General features: G+C 47.2%; 1 protein-coding gene and 1 long non-coding RNA gene across 5 annotated transcripts in view; one reads left to right on the top strand and one right to left on the bottom strand.

Moving 5' to 3' along the window:
• The window catches only part of SMPD3 (sphingomyelin phosphodiesterase 3), a 92934-nt gene extending 80996 nt beyond the window's left edge, over nt 1–11938 (bottom strand). For 2 of the 4 annotated variants that reach the window (XM_055299239.2, XM_055299242.2), the window contains exon 1: nt 11724–11938. The gene's annotated coding sequence lies outside the window, so the exon portion shown is untranslated. The remainder of the gene's footprint in view (nt 1–11723) is intronic. The other 2 variants (XM_055299243.2, XM_063611650.1) reach the window with 1 other exon arrangement.
• Nucleotides 11939–12172: 234 nt separating this feature from the next.
• Nucleotides 12173–15648, top strand: LOC134731697 (uncharacterized). The gene is made up of 2 exons (XR_010114171.1): nt 12173–12460; nt 12605–15648. It is a non-coding gene; the product is annotated as an uncharacterized lncRNA (long non-coding RNA).
• Nucleotides 15649–18667: the final 3019 nt, after the last annotated feature.

Here is an 18667-nt window from a genome sequence, read left to right as displayed (position 1 = left end):
TTTGTTAAATGAATGTTGATGAATTCACAATGCTCCACTCACTACATATAGGTTACTATGGCTTGGTCTTATTAAGTGTGCAATCCCATTATAATCAATTAATTTAAAATTATATTCTTCTGAAGGTTAACAATGGAAAAACTGTACTTTGCTCAGCATACCATGCCTGTGGGATGGACACATGGCTGCTTGGACCACACTAATTCATGGTGCCCCTTGTGGCAGCATGCTCTAATTGCAGGCAAAGGGTCTCAAGAGCTTGTCTTTCAAATAAGGAATACAAAGGCAAATCATCCTCACCGACTGTATACAAGCTTCTGAAATACACCAGCCTTTGCCTCCTTTGCTTTACTCTGCTACCCCAGGTTCCACATACCAGGTCTGCTTAGGCCTGATGTGAGATAAGGTTGGCAGTATTTATAAGATCCCGACTTGCCTCACCTGTTGGGCTACATTAATTCCAGAGGTGTGAGGAAGCACCTAGAAGGGAACGTCATGAAGTGGCCACGTTCATTTGCACATTTTCTACACTGCATCTCTTGTTCTGTTTTAGAATTGACTACCTCCCTGAGGACAGGGACTGTGTCTCATTCACTTCCATCTCTCCAATTTCTGGCACAGGGTTCAACACAGAGTGGGAGCCAGTTGTGTGAGCAGGGCATGAACACTTGGTCCTGGCTGATGAAGTTGCTCTGATGTAACCAAACAGCCCTACTTTCTGATGCACAGCCATTCCAAACATCCATGCCTTTACTGTTATCATTCTGATTTCCCAACTTGATTTTGTTTTCCAGAAGTCACCATTCAACCCTGTTGAGTTCAGCATGTGCTGACACACATTGTTACTGGGGTCAATGGCCAGATGAGCCCTTAACATTTCATTTCCAAGTGTTTGTCATTTCTCATTAGTTATATGTTTATAATCACTAAGGTCTTATCCCTGGACAACTTGTCAAAATTGTTGTGGCCTTGCCCACCCTTGTACTCATCCTTCCAGAACTGTGGAGAGCATCTGGAATCCTAGCATGACTTTTCAAAGAAAACACAGTGATCTCTTTCATCCTCTATCATCTTGCACATCCAAACTCTTTACTCGTCAAGAGACTCTCTCATAGCTGTGAAAGTTACCTCCTCACTGCCTTGCATCCTCCACAGAACTGCAGGTGCCTCTTGGAAGAAATGCTGCATCTGTGCCCCTCTCCCTTCCTGCCTTTGTTTTCCATTGTCATTAGAAGCGTAGCCATGGAGAGAAATCTGGCACAGAGTGCGACTGCAGCCATTAGAAAAGACAGATTTTCCTTCTAACCAGCCTAAGGAGGATGGGGTTCGGTTTTCAGCCCCTGCAGCCTACAGAGAAATAAGCAGAATGAATTCAAGATGGCAGGTCCAAAAAAATCTCCTTTTGTAAAACAAGCTGTTTGCACGGGAGTGGGTGACTGATGGGTGCTGCATCCAAAAAGGGCTGTGGAATTTGCAATGACCCCAACTCAGGCCCTCCCAGCAGCCACCCTGGGAGGCAGCTGCTCAGGAGTGTCACTGGGAATCGTGAACCAAAGGATACTATTGCCTGCCTCCCAGAGCACAGGGAGCAAATCTTCTGCCTCCTCCCTCACAGAGAAAGCCTCTTCTAAGCTTTGTGCTTGGGTTTGGGCACTGCAGCTGTTCTTGGCATCTGTGCTTCATGGCAGCCATTACTGCCTGCGACTTGACACAGGCAGGAATCCTTGTGGCAGACCTGCTACCTTCTCCTGCCCAGGGCTTTTGTGAAGACCAAATGCGACAAATAATGTAATTTATTTGAAAACCAAATAGTACTGGTAGGAATGCTCAACTGTGGTGCTACCTGGCAATACCCTCCAGAAGCTGTGGCTTTGAGACACTTGGTGAGCACACTCAATACTGCAACAAATTACCCAGATTCAGTGAGATGCCTCAAACTGATGGCTTCAGATTTCATATCCCTTTCTTTGCCTGAGCTTTTTTGGTTCTCTAACACTTGTTAGTCTGACATTCAAGGCTTTCTCAACTCTTCTTTCCAAACATCTATTTCATACGGAAACTCTTCTCCATTTCAGTGCTCCCAGAACATACCATTGTCATTCCTACCCCTGTTCATTTGATCACAACTTTCCCTTGCCTTCCTTCCTCATCCCACTCACCCCTCAGAGATTATCCATATTGTATCCATGCTTGAAGACCAAGCACAAGACTTCTCCACAAGTTGACCCACAAATCACCCTCCCTCCTTCAAAATAATAGTTATTGGGTTCTTGCTGATCTTGAACCAGAGAAGCAGTGATCTCAGTGGTTAAGAACAGGCTCTGCAGTCAGATTGCCTGGGTTGGGGTCCTGGTCCTCTTACTGTCTGTGTGACCTTGAGCAAGTTACTTAAAGTCCCTGAGCATTGCCTTCCTCAGCCATAAAGTAGGGATAATAATGGTATTCTTTTACACATATGTATTGCTGAGCACAATGCCTGACCCACTGTAAACACTTGAACGAGGGTTAGTATTGTCTCTAAGCATTTTCATATATGTTGCCATGTAATTGCCATGGCAGGAAAAGTTAGTTTCATTGCCCCAGAGGAGAAAGATGAAGTTTGGAAAGGTTAAAGCACTTGCCCAAGGCCACACATTTGGTGGTAAAAATGTGATTCAGACTCAAGTTTGGTTGGCATCCATAGCTTTTCCACTGCCATAGCCAACTTGCCTTAATCAGGACTCCTGTGGTTACTTCAGCCCCTGTTCCTTGGTTCACTCTGCATATGAGCATCTCTCCTCTCCCCAGCCAGACCCTGGTCTTCTCCTGGGGAAGGGTTCTCAAAACACCCCACTCTAGCTATCCATCATTTGGCATTTGTTGAATGAACAAAAGAAAGAATGAGTAGGAAAATGTGCATATTAACACCAGACTATCCCCAAATAACTTAGCACTGGTACTTGGTACCTGGAAGTCAAGAGCCTCCCAACAGAACCAGAGGTGAGCCTCCCTCCACCTCAATTCACCCACTGTGCTGTGAGTCAGGAAATCTGTGTTGCTCTCCTGCTAAAACATTTGAAGCGATCCTCACTTTTCCTGTAGGACTAATCTGAGTATTTTCTTTACAGTTCAACGTGCTCTGTTAACATAAGCCTTCACTGAGCTTAATACATATTTCTTTGGCCATCTTCCTCCAGAAGCAAACTTTTGGAAGAAGAGGCGATGGTTGAGAACAGCAACAATGTGTGTTCCCTCAGAGCTATGCAGTGAATGGACCCATGGCCTGCCCTAGGAGTCAGGAGAAATGGCTCTGGGCTCTGGGCTCTGATTTATGTTCTCTCTTTTTTAAAGCAAAACTACTTGTAAAGTGCTCTAAACACTGAGATCAGAACTTCAGGGTAAACATGATGGAGAACAATGCCCATTTTGCTACTTGCCTCATTATCCCAAGAAAGAGCCTCATGTGTGTTAATCAGACAGAGAACATGAAAGATTGTGTAGAGTGTGCCCAAAGTTACTGAGATCCTATGTTTTGGTGTAGACACACTTAATCAGGTGAAACTGTCCTTTCAATCTCCTCAGGGACTGAATGAGGATGGGGGATGACGCAGTAGAGTTGTAGAAAAGGCATTGAAGATTCTGAACAGCAAATTCTCTCTGTTTTTTCATTGTTTTTTTGAGACGGTCTCATTCCGGTAGCCCAAGCTGGAGTACAGTGGTGCAATGTTGGCTCACTGCAGCCTCTACCTCCCATGCTCAGGTGATCCTCCCACCTCAGCCTCCTCCTGAGTAGCTGGGACTACAGGTGCACACCACCATGCCTGGCAAATTTTTTGTATTTTTAGTAGAGATGGGGTTGCACCATGTTGCCCAGGCTGGTCTTGAACTCCGGGACTAAAGAAATCCACTCGCCTCGACCTCTCGAAGTGCTGGGATTATAGGTGTGAGCCACTGCGCTTGGCTTGAACTGCAAATTCTATATTAAATAACAAAAAATTCTCTATTAAAGAATACCTGAAATCCCATTTAGTCACAGCTATCATTTGTTGAGTGCCTACTATGTACCTGATGTTTTATTTGTATTATCTAATTTAATCCTCACTACAACCTGCAAAAGAGTTGGTACTATCTCCATTTTACAGAAGAGGAAACTGAGACTCAGTGTCTTGACCAAGGCCAATAAGTGGCAGAGTAGCTTTGATCTTGGGTATGTCTGATTCCTGTCCAGAATTTTTCTCCCAGAGCACAAGGTTGTCATTCCCCTGATTCCCCTGAGGAATCTGGGAGTCCAAGAGACTTAGAGCCCTTGAGTCATCTGGTACAATCATCCTCTTCCTCAACTCATTAGCTGAAGTCAAGACCTGTGCATAATGCAGTTAGCTAATTTGTTTATTCATTGTATGCTTGTGTAAATGGCTTGAAATCTTTCCTCAACATCATTATCTGCCAGAAAATAGGGGCCACATACTTAGCAAGTGTTTTCAATCATATTTTAACTAGTAATAAATCTTTTGCTTGATTTATCTGAAAATTATCTGCTTGCTCTCCTTCCTGTTGCCCTTATCTTGTAACACTTCATAAGCTTCCTCCAATAGTAATAGCAATAATTAATATTAAGTGAACACTCACTCTGGACCTGTCAGTCACTGTTCTAAGTGATTTAGCTCAAAACCTAGGAGGCAGGCTTTATTATCACCTCATTCTGCAGGTGAGGAAACTAAGGCACAACTTGCTCAAGGTTATGCAGCCCAAATAGCAGAGCCAGGATTCAAATCCCAGGCTAATTGATTACAGACCTACTTCGCTAAATTCCTCAGTTTATAAAGAAAATATCCTCCTAAATGGAAGCAGTCTAACACTGCCCAGTAGAAATATAATGTGAGTTACAAATGCAAGCCACATATATAATATAAATTTTCTAGTGGCCACATTACAAAAGTAAAAAGAAACAAGTGAAATTAATTTAAATATATTTCACTTAATATATCTAAAATATTATTTTAACCTGTAATCAATATTACCATTACTAATGCAACATTTTACTTTTTTTATACTAATTTTTCAAAAGCTAGTGTATGTTTTATACTTACAGCACATCTTAATTGCCACTAGACATATTTCAAGTGCTTATGGCCCCATGTTGGACAACAGATATATAGACAGACATTCTACTTTTCCTATTTTTTCTATTATTTGTTTCTATTTCAACTTTATTTTTAAAATTTTTTAAATTAAAAAAATTTTAGAATCTTGCTCTGTTGCCCAGGCTAGGGTGTGGTAGTACAATCATAGCTCATGCAGCCTTGAACTCTTGGGCTCAAGCAATCCTCCCATCTCAGCCTCCCAAGTAGTTGGGACTACAAGCATTCACCCATGCTCAGCTAATGTTTTTGTTTTTTATAGAGACGGGGTCTCACTATGTTACCCAGGCTAGTCTTGAACTCTTGGCCTCAAGCAAGCCTCCTGCCTCAGCCTCCCAAACTATTGGGATTATAGGCATGAGCAACCGTGCCTGGGCTATATCAACTTAAAATTTGGGTTTTGCATTGGTATTGGATCAAAGAAGCCTATGTTAATGGAAATGTGCCCTTTGGATAATTAAATGAACAGAGCAACAGTTTAGGACAGTGGAAAGAACATGCTTTAGGCATCAAAAAATCTGGATTCTAAGCCCCATCTTAGAACCACTAACCAGGGCTGTGGCCAGAGCAACCCTCAACTTCCCTTGCTCTCTTTCCTCACGTTAAAAAGACATGATGGTTTATGATTATTAATATCCTTTCCATTTCTAAAGCCCTTTCTGCTTACAGCACACATTGTTTCAGGGTTTCTGTGTCTGTTTCCTTGTTCCATTCAAGATTTCTATAAGAAAAGACTTATCCCACATCATAGTTGTGTTCCCTGTGCCCAGCTCTGTGGCTGACACCTTTTTGTAGGCACAAGAAACGTCTGAATGAATGGAAATCCAGTCATCCTTTGAGGGACTCCCGGGCCTCCCAGTTTTTGCCAGAATGATCACAACAGCCTTAGCAATTAATTGCACTTTCTCATATTGGCCTAAAATCTTAACAATCTAAGCTTTCTGAAGGGTTATAGCTAGGATTAGAAACCATTTCCTGATCCTGTGTGCAAAGGAGATGGTACTCAGCCCTAGGCGTGGCTGCCTAGAGACCCCCACAAATGGCCTCCTTCTTATTACATGCTGTTCTGATGCTGAGGAGAGTTAATTAATGACTCTAAATAAGAAAACAATCAAATCTGTCTGCAGTCATATGAGTCAGAGCAGACCCAGATGGGGTGCCGGGTCCTTGGCTTCCAAGTGCCCTGGGGAAAAGCAATAGCAGCCTTTGCTCCTTTCATCAGAGCTCTGCGAAGCCCCAGCTTGGAAGGGGAAGGAATCACTCAAAATGGAATAGAAACTCAGCTTGATATGAAGAATTTTTCCTAAAAGGCTAACCCCCTATCTGAGTGTTGTACAGACTGAGGCCCAGGGAGAGGGGAAAAAACATAAGTTCATTCCTTTCTATCCTCTTTAGACATCCAAACTGAACGGGGAGTTCTCAGAAACCGGCCCCTGTGTGTGTTGCAAGATTGGAGCAGTTGGAACTGCCACTTTAGGAGGACCAGACTTGTGGTCTGAAATTCACCAAACCCCAAACCTGCCCACCTTCTGGAGTCTTGCAGCCACATATGGAGGTAGAGCTTTGGTTGGGTGGCATAAGGACAAGAATGTGATGCTTCCCTGAGATTGGCTGAGGCCCACACAGCGAAAATTTTATTTAGGTGTTAGAGGCTTTGCTATGAAAATCTGAGAGTGCGAATAGGTAGAAGGAATCTCTTAATAATATCTGAGTGTCTTCAGCTTTGGAACAGGATGCTAGGAAATAAAGATAAGCTCTATTTCTTTGGCTGCATGTGTACTCTTTGTCAAATAACAGCTTCCTCATTTTTTTTTTTCTTCCTTTCTTAAAAAGGAAAAAAAACGACAACACTCTGTTGCCATCTACGCTTGGCTTCCTGTGAAAATTTTCCATGCTGGAAAGAAACCCCTGGGCTACTGGTCATGAGGGTCATTATACTGCCCTTTCCCCATTCTTTGGTAACCAAGTTCAGTTAACAAACCTGGATAAGATATAAAGCAGGTGGCACTATCCTTGCTGAACTTGGAAAGACTGATTTGTGTCTAAATCCTAGTGGATCCCCAATCCTATTCCTCTGGTATTTGGTTATAAACTTACATAGGACAATCCAATAGTTCAGTTTTATTTCTGTAATAGCAATAGGGAAAAAACGGTGGTAAGGAGGAACTTCCAGAGTTTGAGATCCAGGATGGAACCTAAATTCTTCCCCTTCTGTGTAACCTTGGGAAAGCTCTCAAAGCTTGGTTTCCTCACCTTGAAAGTGGGAATTATGCCACCGTCTACCTCATAGGACTGTGAGGATTAAACACATTCTTACATGTGAAGAGCCTGAGTCAGAAAATGTTTCCTCTTATTAGCTCATAATTCTTTAAACAGGGATTGCTGATGAGTTTGTTCGAAGTAATGCAGTAATATCCTCCACAGCTCTGTTTCCTCCTATTCCATTCTGTAATCAGCTTTGGGGAAATCCTCTTGGCGGCCATGGCCCTCAGCTCTTGCTTCTGGTCCACACCCTGAAGTACTCCCTTCCCACCAGGTGGGTGAGGCCAGCACTCCAGAACCTTGGACAGCTCTCCTCCTTAGTGATTCAGCCGGCTGTCCCAGGGAGCAGGAGGGTCTTGGGAAATTTTCCGAGAAAGGCTGCATTAGTGCAGTGATTTAGGAATGCCAGGGCTGCAGTCTCATTTCCAGCATGCATGCTGCCACTTGCATGCATGTTCAGATTCTTCAACATGACCAGCCCTTCTGGAAATTTCTAAGGAGCCTCTCAGAACTGCTCACAAGATTTACCAAATCTTAGGGCCTTTTCCTTCTTTTCTATGAACTCCAAGAATTTTTTTGAGGCCAAAAAGAACAGAAACACCACCCACATCTTCCTGAATCTGCTGATATTTAATTTGTTTGGCTTCAGTACAAGGATTAAACATTCTTGATTAACTTCAAGTGAAAGTAATAATGTATGAACATGAGGAAATGTTTTACAAGACAAAGATACAGGTATAAATTAAAAGAAACATAAAATAACGTTATTGCCTGTAGGTGATGTTAAGCACCATTCTAATCAGGATAAGCAGGTGGTTCAATTTATGAGGCAATTTAGCTTTTCACTCTCCAATGCAGAACACAACACACCATATGCAGCCACCTTCCAAACAGGCAAGGAAGAGATTAAGTCCTATTTTTACTTTATGATACTGAGTCACGTAGTTCAATGCAAATCACATGGATGCCAAAGTAAGAACAATACCAGGTATTAAAATACCTTTTTTCCTTTGCAGAGCTCTTAAGATTTTGTGACTGCATGAAATTCCTTCAGAGTAACTCCAGGAGAAGAGACACATGTCACCAGATGGGTATTTAGGATTGAGCATGTCTCATCTCTCTCCCCCACTTCTGTCATTAGGCCTGGAAGAGCCGTATTTGCAGCTTTTTGCATTTAGTAATAGCCTCCAGATGCCTTCATTTTCTGGGCTACATTGTTTTTGAGGAAAAGAGGGCTTGCCTTTGAAAAATATTATTGACTAATTTAATAATGACGGAAAGAAGAGGATAAATGTGGAACAGGAAAAGAGGAGAAAAGAGTAGTAGAGGTAGAGGGAGAGACAGGAGATGCCTAAACCTCTTTGACCTTGATAAGTGTTTTCCATGCATTGTCCTTATAAATGGGTTTGATGCCCACATTCCACTGGTCAGAAACTTGAACAAAGACCTTCAAGCCCTCTTTAAACATTTCCATAGAGGTGAAGAAAGCAGCAATTCCATGGCTTGAACTAGCTTGACAGAACTTCAGACACGAACATCAACTTGACACTCTGAAGGTAGGAGGGAGCCCCCCAATAGAAATGTTTGTGATTTTACCTAACAATGCTCACACCCACTCTGAGCCTCTACACCATGGGGGAGTGTTAGTTGCCAAATTGTGTCTGGTTTAACCTCTTTCCAGCAGAGGTCGCTGTGGACACTGGGAGTGGACACTTGTGGGAACTGGATCAGGCAGCCTGGGCTAGATAGATGGTGACTACATTGTGGTACTTGCTCTTTCTGTTGTTCTGCTGGCCATCATCTGGTCTCTCATCCTATGGGAAGTAGATCTCTGTGAAGATTACCTCAAAGCTGCACAGTACCTTTGCTATGCAAGTGCTGTGAAATCAGGGTCACTTATTGGGGAGGGCAGGTCTGGGAGGGCCATGCTCATCCTCTAGGGGTATCACCTTGTAGTGTATGTCTGTGTTACCCTTGTTTCCTCTCTGAGTGTACCTAGTATTTCTGAGACACCACCTGTGACTGACCAGCAACATCAGCGCCATGCCCTTCCAGACATGGAGGCCAAAGTGACAAAAGTTGCCTTGCCATGTAGTCTTGCACCCACATCATAAGTGACTCTGTTGATGAGTCCCTTGCCAAGCCTCACTTGGAAGCACATGGTGGTGGTGAGGGGGCAGAATTCTGGTCTTTGGAGCAGCCTATTACAGTAGGATAAAGCTTCTGATAAAATGGGAAGGGCAGGGCACTGGTGAGTATGTTAGGGTCAGACCTGAGACCTCAGAAGGGCTGAAGAAGGCTCCACATAGTTGCGAATTCCCCACTTACTGGGCCTTACGCAGGCCAGGCAGGCTAGGCACAAAGCAACCTGAAGCTGCCTTCACCCTGAGGGTATCCACTCGGACCCTAGGTCATTGCTGTGGCTTGAGAGTTAAAGATGTGACTACCCTGCTCCCCACCCCCACAACATCCAAGCCCAGCAGTAAATGAGTAAGTGGTTCATCTACACACACACACATACACACACGCAGCCAGAAGCACAAGCTCTGGCCGTGCCACACACGAAGACTGAAACACACATGGGTACATTCACCTAGTCACACACATTCACACCCACGCTCTGACCCACACCATCATCCATGCAAACCCTCACACACTTAAACACATCCCCTCTCCAGAACCAAATTTGACCTAACATGGCTGATGGGGCGTGGGAGGGTCCAGTCAGGATGTCCCTCTGGACTCTGGCCCACTCACGCCCAGTGAACTCCAAGCCTCTTGCTCAAGGTGGAGCCCCCACCTGTCCCTGTCCTAGTGGTCACAGGTCATGAACGCCCCTGCTCTCGGCCCCAGAAGGGGCCCTGGTCACCATCGTGTGCACAGAATCCTGGGTGCCTAGCTGGCCTTAGGGTAGGGGGTATGGGAAAAGAGAAAGATGTGGGGCATAGTGCCCTGCCCTGGCTCAGCCGCCTCCTCCCTCGGGATTTTCCATCCCGGCTCGCGCGGGCCCGCTAGAAGCCGGTGCGCTTTGTCTCCCGCCCCGCTCCTGGCACGTTTCCGTGGAAGCTGCCCGCGCCGCGCCCGAAGCCCCCCCTCCGCGGCCGCGCCCCCCGCCCAGCCCGCAGCGCAGGCCTGCCAGTGCGGCGACCGCCGCTTTGTCCTCTCGAGGAAGCCTGGGCCGAGCGCGAAAGCCCAGTGCCTGGGAACAGCCACCGCGCGTCCTGGAAGCAGGTCCCCGAGCCTCGGTTTGGGGTGCGCCCTGCATCGGAGCGGAGCAGCCCCCAAAGATTCGCGGGCACGAGGTTGGGGGTAGCGTCTACTTGGAGCTCTTGGGTGCTTGAGGGGAGACCCGCCCCGTCCCGCTCTGTACATGCCCATCTGCGGTGCCAGAGGCTCGGTCCCCGGGGCGTGGTGGGCTAGGGCCGGTCGTCTCGACTTAGAGCCCCAGGCCTGGATCCAGGTAGGGAGGGTCTGGGAGATAAGGCCCAGGTGGGGAGAGGTCGGGAGGGGTCCCTCGTCTCCTCGTACATCCCCCTACACCACCTCCCACACCCAGGCCACCCAACCCTCGGCGCGGGCCCGAGCACGGGGGATTCCAAGTGTCGGTGCTTTCCTCCACCCGCGACTCCGAGAAGGATGGGGAGGGGTCTCCCAGCCTTTCCCTGCCACATTCCAGTTCCACCCCTCGCCAATAACCTAGGAGGGTCCAAGTGGGAGGGGTAAGAGTCCTCTCTCTCTTCCACATTCTCGATCCTCCTCTTTACAAAACCCTAGGGCCTGGGGAGGAGGGGGGGATAGGGAGGGGGACGAGTGTGGAGGAAGGGGCCTGGGCAAGGGTCTTCCCTGCATCCCAAGCAGCCCTTCCTTAATAACCCTGGGAGGGTCTGGGTTGGGGGAGCGGTCCGCGATCTCATCCATCACCACCAGACTCCTTTGTAACCTCGAACAGCCGAACTGTTGCGGGGAGGGGTCCCCCTGCCTCCAGTCCCCTCATCCCACAACACCCCCTCCTCCCGTCCTGAGTAATCCGAGCAGCCCCATCGCTAGGCACAGCGGGAGGGAGGGTCCAAACCTCCTCGCTCTCCCAGGAGAGATGGGGGGCGGGGGAGACCCCCAGCCCTCGCCCCTCATACCCAAGAGCCTTCTCCATGATAAAACGAAAACTAACCCAAGGTGCTCCGACCTCCGGCGCCGGGCCACGGGAGGCCCCTAGTCAGTAGGCGGCTGTCCGGGACCCGCGGTCCTGAGAGCAGCGAGAACACGTCCCGTCAACTCCCCAGCCCCTCACGTCTCGGTTCGCCCCCTCCCCAAGAAAACAAAAGCGAATTCAGCAGCACCGACCTCTGACGGCGGGCGGGAGGGCGGTCAGCGCCCGGCAGCGCACCCCGCTCCTCCCGGCTCCTCACAGCCCGGGCTCCCGGCCGCAGATCTGGCGGCGGCTGCAGCAGCGGCGGCTCTCGCGGCTCTCGGGTCCGGAGCCTCCCTCAGACTCAGCACCTGGAGCGGCGAACAGCTCCGCGCTTCATTCCTCTGACCCCGCCTCCCTCGCGCCGCCGTAGCCAATGGTGACCCGGACCCCGCCCAGGAGTCTGCCCATTTGGGGCGTCCTCCCCCTCTCCCTCCGGCCCCGCCCGCAGGTTCCTGGGTCTCTCCTTCAAGACCACATCCCCCAGAGACCGGCGGGGTTTCGCACAGCCTTCTGGGACTTATAGTTCTTTAAGGACGCGGAGTGGGCTCATGCCGCGGGCAGGCAAACAGAGTGGGACTGCATTTCCCAGAGTGCACTGAAGACACGGAGGCGCGGAGCAGGGCGGGAGGACCGTTTCCATAGTAAAGACGACCAGCAGAGGATGGCTGGCGGAGGCGTGGGGCAGGCCGCAGGACCCTCGAAGGGTCGTGTGAGACTCCGGGCAGCCTCTTGGGAGGCCATTTCGAGGAGAAAACCTTGATTTCTGCCTCAGGACCCTGGGCCTCAGTTTTCCTATCTGAGAAGAAGGGCGAAGAGCTGTGCCACCGACCACACCCGTCGGTGATGGGGCAAACCGAGGGCAAGCAGCTTTGGTTCCTGCCCAGCAAAGGTGAGGGAGGACGGAGGAGACTCTCCCACCGCATTCAGAACTTTATTGCTCTATTTTTATCTCAATCTTGTCATAGAGGAGCGCTTCACTTTTGGTCATCCCTTGAGCCACCAGGGCCTTCCCGTCTCCGTCTTCCCATCGCAGGTCCTGGCCTCCTTCACACCACTCCCGGATACCGCAGCATCTCCCCCAGCGCAGTAGACGGAGGGCGCTTCACATGCCCCGGGACCTAAGCCCACTCTCCCCTTCAAGATCTGGACTCCACCTTCTTGCAACACTTTTAACTTCTTTGGAAGCTGGGAAGCCTCCTACTCACTTGGGCCCCTCCACCCTGCCCTCAGCTAACTCGTCGGCAAGCCCCAGCCTAGACACTGCCTGTTTTGTGAAGACATCTAGATGCTGGGCTGTCTGTTGAGTGCCCCACCCTGTGTTTGAGCAGCACCCTCTACTTCCCCTGTTCTACTTGCATGTTTATATACTCGTCTTCCTCATTATAAGATCCACAGGGGAGGGGCCATGTCTATATTATTCATACTTACAGTTCAGTGTCTAGTATCTGGCACGTAGTAGGCACTCACTAGTTATTGAGATATAAATATAGATATTTGTTGAGTTGAAAATGAATTGGGCCAGGCGTGGTGGCTCATGCCTGTAATCCCAGCACTTTGGAAGGCCGAGGCGGGGGGATCACCTAAAGCCAGGAGTTCGAGACCAGTCTGGCCAACATGGTGAAACCCTGTCTCTACTAAAAATACAAAAATTAGCTGGACATGGTGGCACGTGCCTGTAATCCCAGCTATTCAGGAGGCTGAGGCGGGAGAATCACTTGAACCCCGGGAGGCGGAGGTTGCAGTGAGCCGAGATTGCACCACTGCACTCCAGCCTGGACAACAGAGTGAGACCCTGTCTCAAAAAAAAAAAAAAAAGAAAAAAAAGAATAAAATTTAAAAAAAGAAAATAAAGGAACTTCATTCACATACACCTCCAAAATTCTGATTTCCTAAAGTTGGGCATTTCTCATTGCTGGAGGTGTTCAATTAGAGGCATGCCGCCCCCTTGAAGAAATGTTTATTTCATTTGTACAGTGGGTTGGGATTTTACCTGAATGCTTTGAATACCCTTTTAATCCTATGATGCTAGAGATTGATAGACCCATGCCTATTATTCCTGTCAGTTCTCCCTGAAATGTCATCAGTTCTTCATGTTCCGCTATTTCTAGCTGTTGGCCCTACTCCTTTCTGTGCCTAAATGCCCTACCTCCCACTCCTTTTCTGAGAAAGATCTTCTGCCCTGTCAGTTATGAAGTAAAGACGTCCTAAGATTCCTGCTCTTTCTTTTCTTTTTTCTTTCTTTCTCTTTTTTTTTTTTTTTTGACGGAGTTTCGCTCTTGTTGCCCAGGCTGGAGTGCAATGGCACGATCTCAGCTCACTGCAGCCTCCGCCACCCAGGCCCACTTCGGTTTCCCAAAGTGCTGGCATTACAGGTGTGAGCCACCGTGCCCGGCCTCCTGCTCTCCTTTCAACCCTCTGCTCAGCATCTTAGGCCTCACTGGTGATGTCCCACCTTGCTAGGTAGCATCTTTCCTGAGTATTTCTCCACTAAACATTCTGGTGTTGGCCAAATGGCCTAGTTAATCTACACATTTCATTTTATCACCTTCTCCAGATTTTTTTTTGTGTATGTCAGCCGATACATTCTGGGGAGAATGCCTTAATATATGAGAATAATTAACTCGTGGCCAAGAAGGAAATAACCAAGGGGACTTTTACTCTGAACCTAATTCAAGGCAAAGAGACAGAACCTGAGAGAAAGCAGCTCTGTCATCCTTGAGTTAGTAACATCCAGGAAGGGAAGGCTAGGGTGGGAGAGTGAGTAAAACAGATGGCATTTAGGGAAGAACCAACAGGGCTTTAAGAGGCATGGCAGAGGGGCTTTGATCCTGGCTAAACCATCAGAGAAGGCACTGGAGCTGGGTGAACAGATGGGGCCTTATTACTGAAGAGAAAATGGTAAGGAGGCAGGGGGAAATGGGACGTGTGCTATTCAGTGGATGCAGTGAGAGCAGAGGCTGTTGGAAAAGTGGATCAGGGGAGGACCATGCCACCAGGTGGGCATCAGCAGAGTATCACCCGAGTATTGCAGAGGGATACCAAATAAGTCCACCTGGAGCCAGAGCTGAAACCCTTTGGAGGTCAGTTTACCCCTTCAGAAGTAGTGTACCACCATCTGTCTACCACTGGAATCCAATTTCAGTTTTGGCAAATTGTTATAAATAGGAAAAAGTCAGGGTTCCACAATTCTGGCAGCACCCAGAGACTATAACAGCATCTGCACAGCCAAGTAAAGTTAGGAAACCTGGATCCTAATCCTGACTTTGCCTCTGATTAGATGTGTGACCCTGGGCTGGAGCTGTTTCTTCAGCTGTAAAATGCTGTTTATTGGTGTTAGGTAGCAGCTAATAAGGATGGAGGTGGGGCCGGGTGCAGTGGCTCACACCTGTAATCTCAGCAGTTTGACAGGCCAAGGCAGGAGGATTGCTTGAGGCCAGGGATTTGAGACCAGCTTGGGCTACATAATGAGACTCTGCCTCTACTAAAAAAGTAAAAAAAAATAACTCAGTGCAGTGGTGCATGCCTGTAGTCCCAGCTACTCAGGAGGTTGGGGTAGGAGGGTTGCTTGAGCCCAGGAGTTCGAGGCTGCAGTGAACTATGATCAATCACACCACTACATTCTAGTAGCCTGAGTGACAGAGCAAGACGTGTCTCTAAAGAAAAAGAAATTTTTTTTAAGGGTGGAGGTAGGGAAATTCAAAGCTACTTACTAGCTGTGTGACCTTGCCTAAACTACCTTCTTGGATTTGCAGTCTGTTTATTTGAAAATGTCATAAGGGATAAATGAGATTCCTTATGTAAAGTACTTTATAAATATTAAGCACTTACCAAATGTTAGTCTGTTTTCACATTATTCTTCTTGGATTACCAGAAATTGGTTTGACTATGAATAAACAGGAGATAATTTCTTGGGTAATCTGAGTTTGAATCCCCCTTCTCTCTCTTACTAATTGTATGACTTTGATTAGGTTATTTAATATTTAATTGTTCTGGGTCTCAGTTTTCTCATTTGTGAAATTAAAATGATGTGTTCTTCAGAATTGTGAGGGTTAAATGTGATAAAAGGCCTGACTCATATGAGAAAATGCTCAATATATTTGTTTTGTCATTTTTAAGGGGTGGTTTTAGGGCACAGAACCCTAAAGGAATGAATGGAATTCTAAATGCTTCGAAGCTACAGTTGTGAAAGATTCCAGGGGAGGCCGGGCGCGGTGGCTCACGCTTATAATCCCAGCACTTTGGGAGGCCCAGGCGGGCGGATCACGAGGTCAGGAGATCGAGACCACGGTGAAACCCTGTCTCTACTAAAAAATACAAAAAATTAGCCGGGCGTGGTGGCGGGCGCCTGTAGTCCCAGCTACTCAGAGAGGCTGAGGCAGGAGAATGGCGTGAACCCGGGAGGCAGAGCTTGCAGTGAGTCGAGATTGCGCCACTGCACTCCAGCCTGGGCGACAGGGCGAGACTCCGTCTCAAAAAAAAAAAAAAAAAAAGATTCCAGGGGAACACTGTGCTGGACTTCTTCCTTCTTCCTGGGGAAGAAAAGATCTCAGTGAAGTTCCATGGGTCTTCTCAGTAAGTAAAGGGGAGATTAACTAGAATGCTGAATCTCAGACACTGAGGGGTTAGAGTGATTGACCAGGGCTGGGTCCTGAAGAGCTTGGTATTCTAGGCTGAGAATATAATTTGATTCTAAAGCTAATGAAGGTTTTTAAGGAGATGTGCATTTTGAAAAGGTCTAGGGGCTGCTTGGAGAATGGCCAGGAGAAGATGAGGCTGGGATGTGGATCAGGAAGGTGCTGCGGTGATCCAGCATGGTGAGTGGAAAAGAGGGGGTAGATCTGAGAGATATTTTTATTTATTTGTTTGTTTTTTAAGTATTAATAGTTCATCAAGTTTCCCATCTTTTTTAAGTAGCTCGTCACAGAGTTATTAAGAAGGTAAATATTCAGAGGACTTTGTGAATGAGAGCCGAGGGCATGGAGGAAACTGGTAAAAGTCAAAGATGATGTTCAGGTGTCTGCCCTGGGTAACTAGGGGATGGATGGGGGTGCTATCCCCTGAGATGTGACACAGTAAAGGAGCAAGTTTAGGCAGGAAGAGGAGTAGGTAAGTTTGAATTGTGTGTGAATGTCCAAACAAGATGTCTAGAAGGTGGTTCGGAGCTTATGAGAGGGATCTGGTTAAGGGATAGAGTCATAAATTATCAAATTATCAGCATATAGATCATAATTGAAGCCATGGGAATGAATGAAATCCTTCAGTAGAGAGGGTCAAAGAAAAGAACAACATTCCTTGGGAAATATCAACATTTAGGGGGCAAGTAGAGAAAGAGGAGCCCAGAGGAAAAGGTGAGACCAGTCAGAGAGATTAGAAGAAAATCATAGGGTGGGGTGCCACAGAAGCCACAGGGAGGAAGTGGGGTGACATGGTACCTTCAGATAAGCCAAGGTCTGAAAAAACAAATGCCAAATTTAGCAACAAAAAGGTCACTTGTGACCTTGGAGAGAGTGGGTGCAGGGGAACAGCAGGGACAGAAGTCTCCGTGAATGGGAGTACATGTAGACAACTGTGGGGAATGGATTGCTTTGGAAGGGGAGGAGAGAGAAAACCAGAAGGAATATAGGTTGAGGAACAATTTTGTTTTGAGTTGGGAGCAATTAGGACATTTAACAATAATAAACATGTAGGTAGGTAGATGAGAGGTGGGCTCTGGAAATTGAGGGAGTTCATATTCCATGGCCATTACTTCTCTGATGCTGGAAGCAAGGATATGTGCTCAGTGTGAGGAGGTGTGGTGGGGTGGGAAACTTGGAGAAAGAAGAAAAGATTCAAGATGTCTGCTGTGGAAAACAGGAGGGAAAGCTAATGGCAATCCACAGAGGCTGCAGGGTAGTGGTGGGGCCTGCTGAAGTTGGAGACCATGGGTGTGGAAGCACTAATCCATGCGGTTATGGGCTTTCTCCAGCATCTTCTTGGCCCTGAGATAGCCTTGGGGAGGCTGGTGCAGGCTGGGGTTTGCTGGACAAGGGAAACAAGAAAGGAAGGGATCTGGAGATACTGACGAGAGGTGGAAATGGTGGTCCACCAAGAGGAAGGTGAAGCCTGGATGGAGAGGGCAGATGGGGGTAGTGAGATTCTTGGCGGAGTGAGAGGACAGATGCCGTGGGTGGCAGGGAAGAGCAGGGAGGGCAAGCAATGCTGGTCAGAGATGGAGGAGCTCTGGGCAGGGATGAGGGGGCAGGGTGGCTGGGGTGGACAGAGAAGATCATGAGATTGAAAGGCCAGTTTGTTATATGGGTTATTGGCAAGTCTCCTGGAAAGATGGCCGGTTTGAAGGAGACAGGAACCCTGGTAGCTGCGTGCCAATGTACAGTGAGTGGCGTGTTCGATGATGGCAAGGTGGAGAGATGGAGTACAGAGCCCTCTGACATGAGAGTCACACAACCCAAGATAGTGGGTGCTAAGAAGAAGCCCTCTTGCCCAAGATAGGTGGGGTGAGGAGGAAGTGAGGCAATGAGCTTTCTCATACATTTTCTTTTCTTTGTTTCTTTCTTTTTTTTTTTTTTTTTTTTTTGAGATGGGATCTTGCTCTGTCACCCAGGCTGGAGTGCAGTGGTACAATCTTAGCTCACTGCAGCCTCTGTCTCTTGGGTTCAAGCAATTCTCCCACCTCAGCCTCCCGAGTAGCTGGGATTACAGGCATGCGCCACCACACCTAGCTAATTTTTGTATTTTTAGTAGAGACAGGGAATCACCATGTTGGCCAGGCTGATCTCAAACTCCTGGCCTGATCCACCCACCTCGGCTTCCCAAAGGAGATTACAGGCGCGAGCCACCACATCTGGCCTCTCATACATTTTCACAGAAGTCTTGTGTCAACATCAATACACATGATCAGTTTTGTACACACCTAAAAGGCAGAATGTTGGAATAAAATTAACCAAACCAAAAAGTGACTTCAGATTTCATGGTGAAATTATATCAACCAAGTTCAACAGTAGTGATTCCTGTAATTTATATTTTGGTATAGTTTGTAGATTTAAGTATGTGCATATCAACTAGAAAATGTGTTTCAGAAACAAATTTGAATATTTTT

This window comes from Symphalangus syndactylus, chromosome 11, assembly GCF_028878055.3.
Source record: "Symphalangus syndactylus isolate Jambi chromosome 11, NHGRI_mSymSyn1-v2.1_pri, whole genome shotgun sequence".
Classification (NCBI taxonomy): domain Eukaryota; kingdom Metazoa; phylum Chordata; class Mammalia; order Primates; family Hylobatidae; genus Symphalangus; species Symphalangus syndactylus.
The sequence above is the reverse complement of the archived record's forward strand: the minus strand, read 5'-3'. Positions and strand labels throughout refer to the sequence as shown.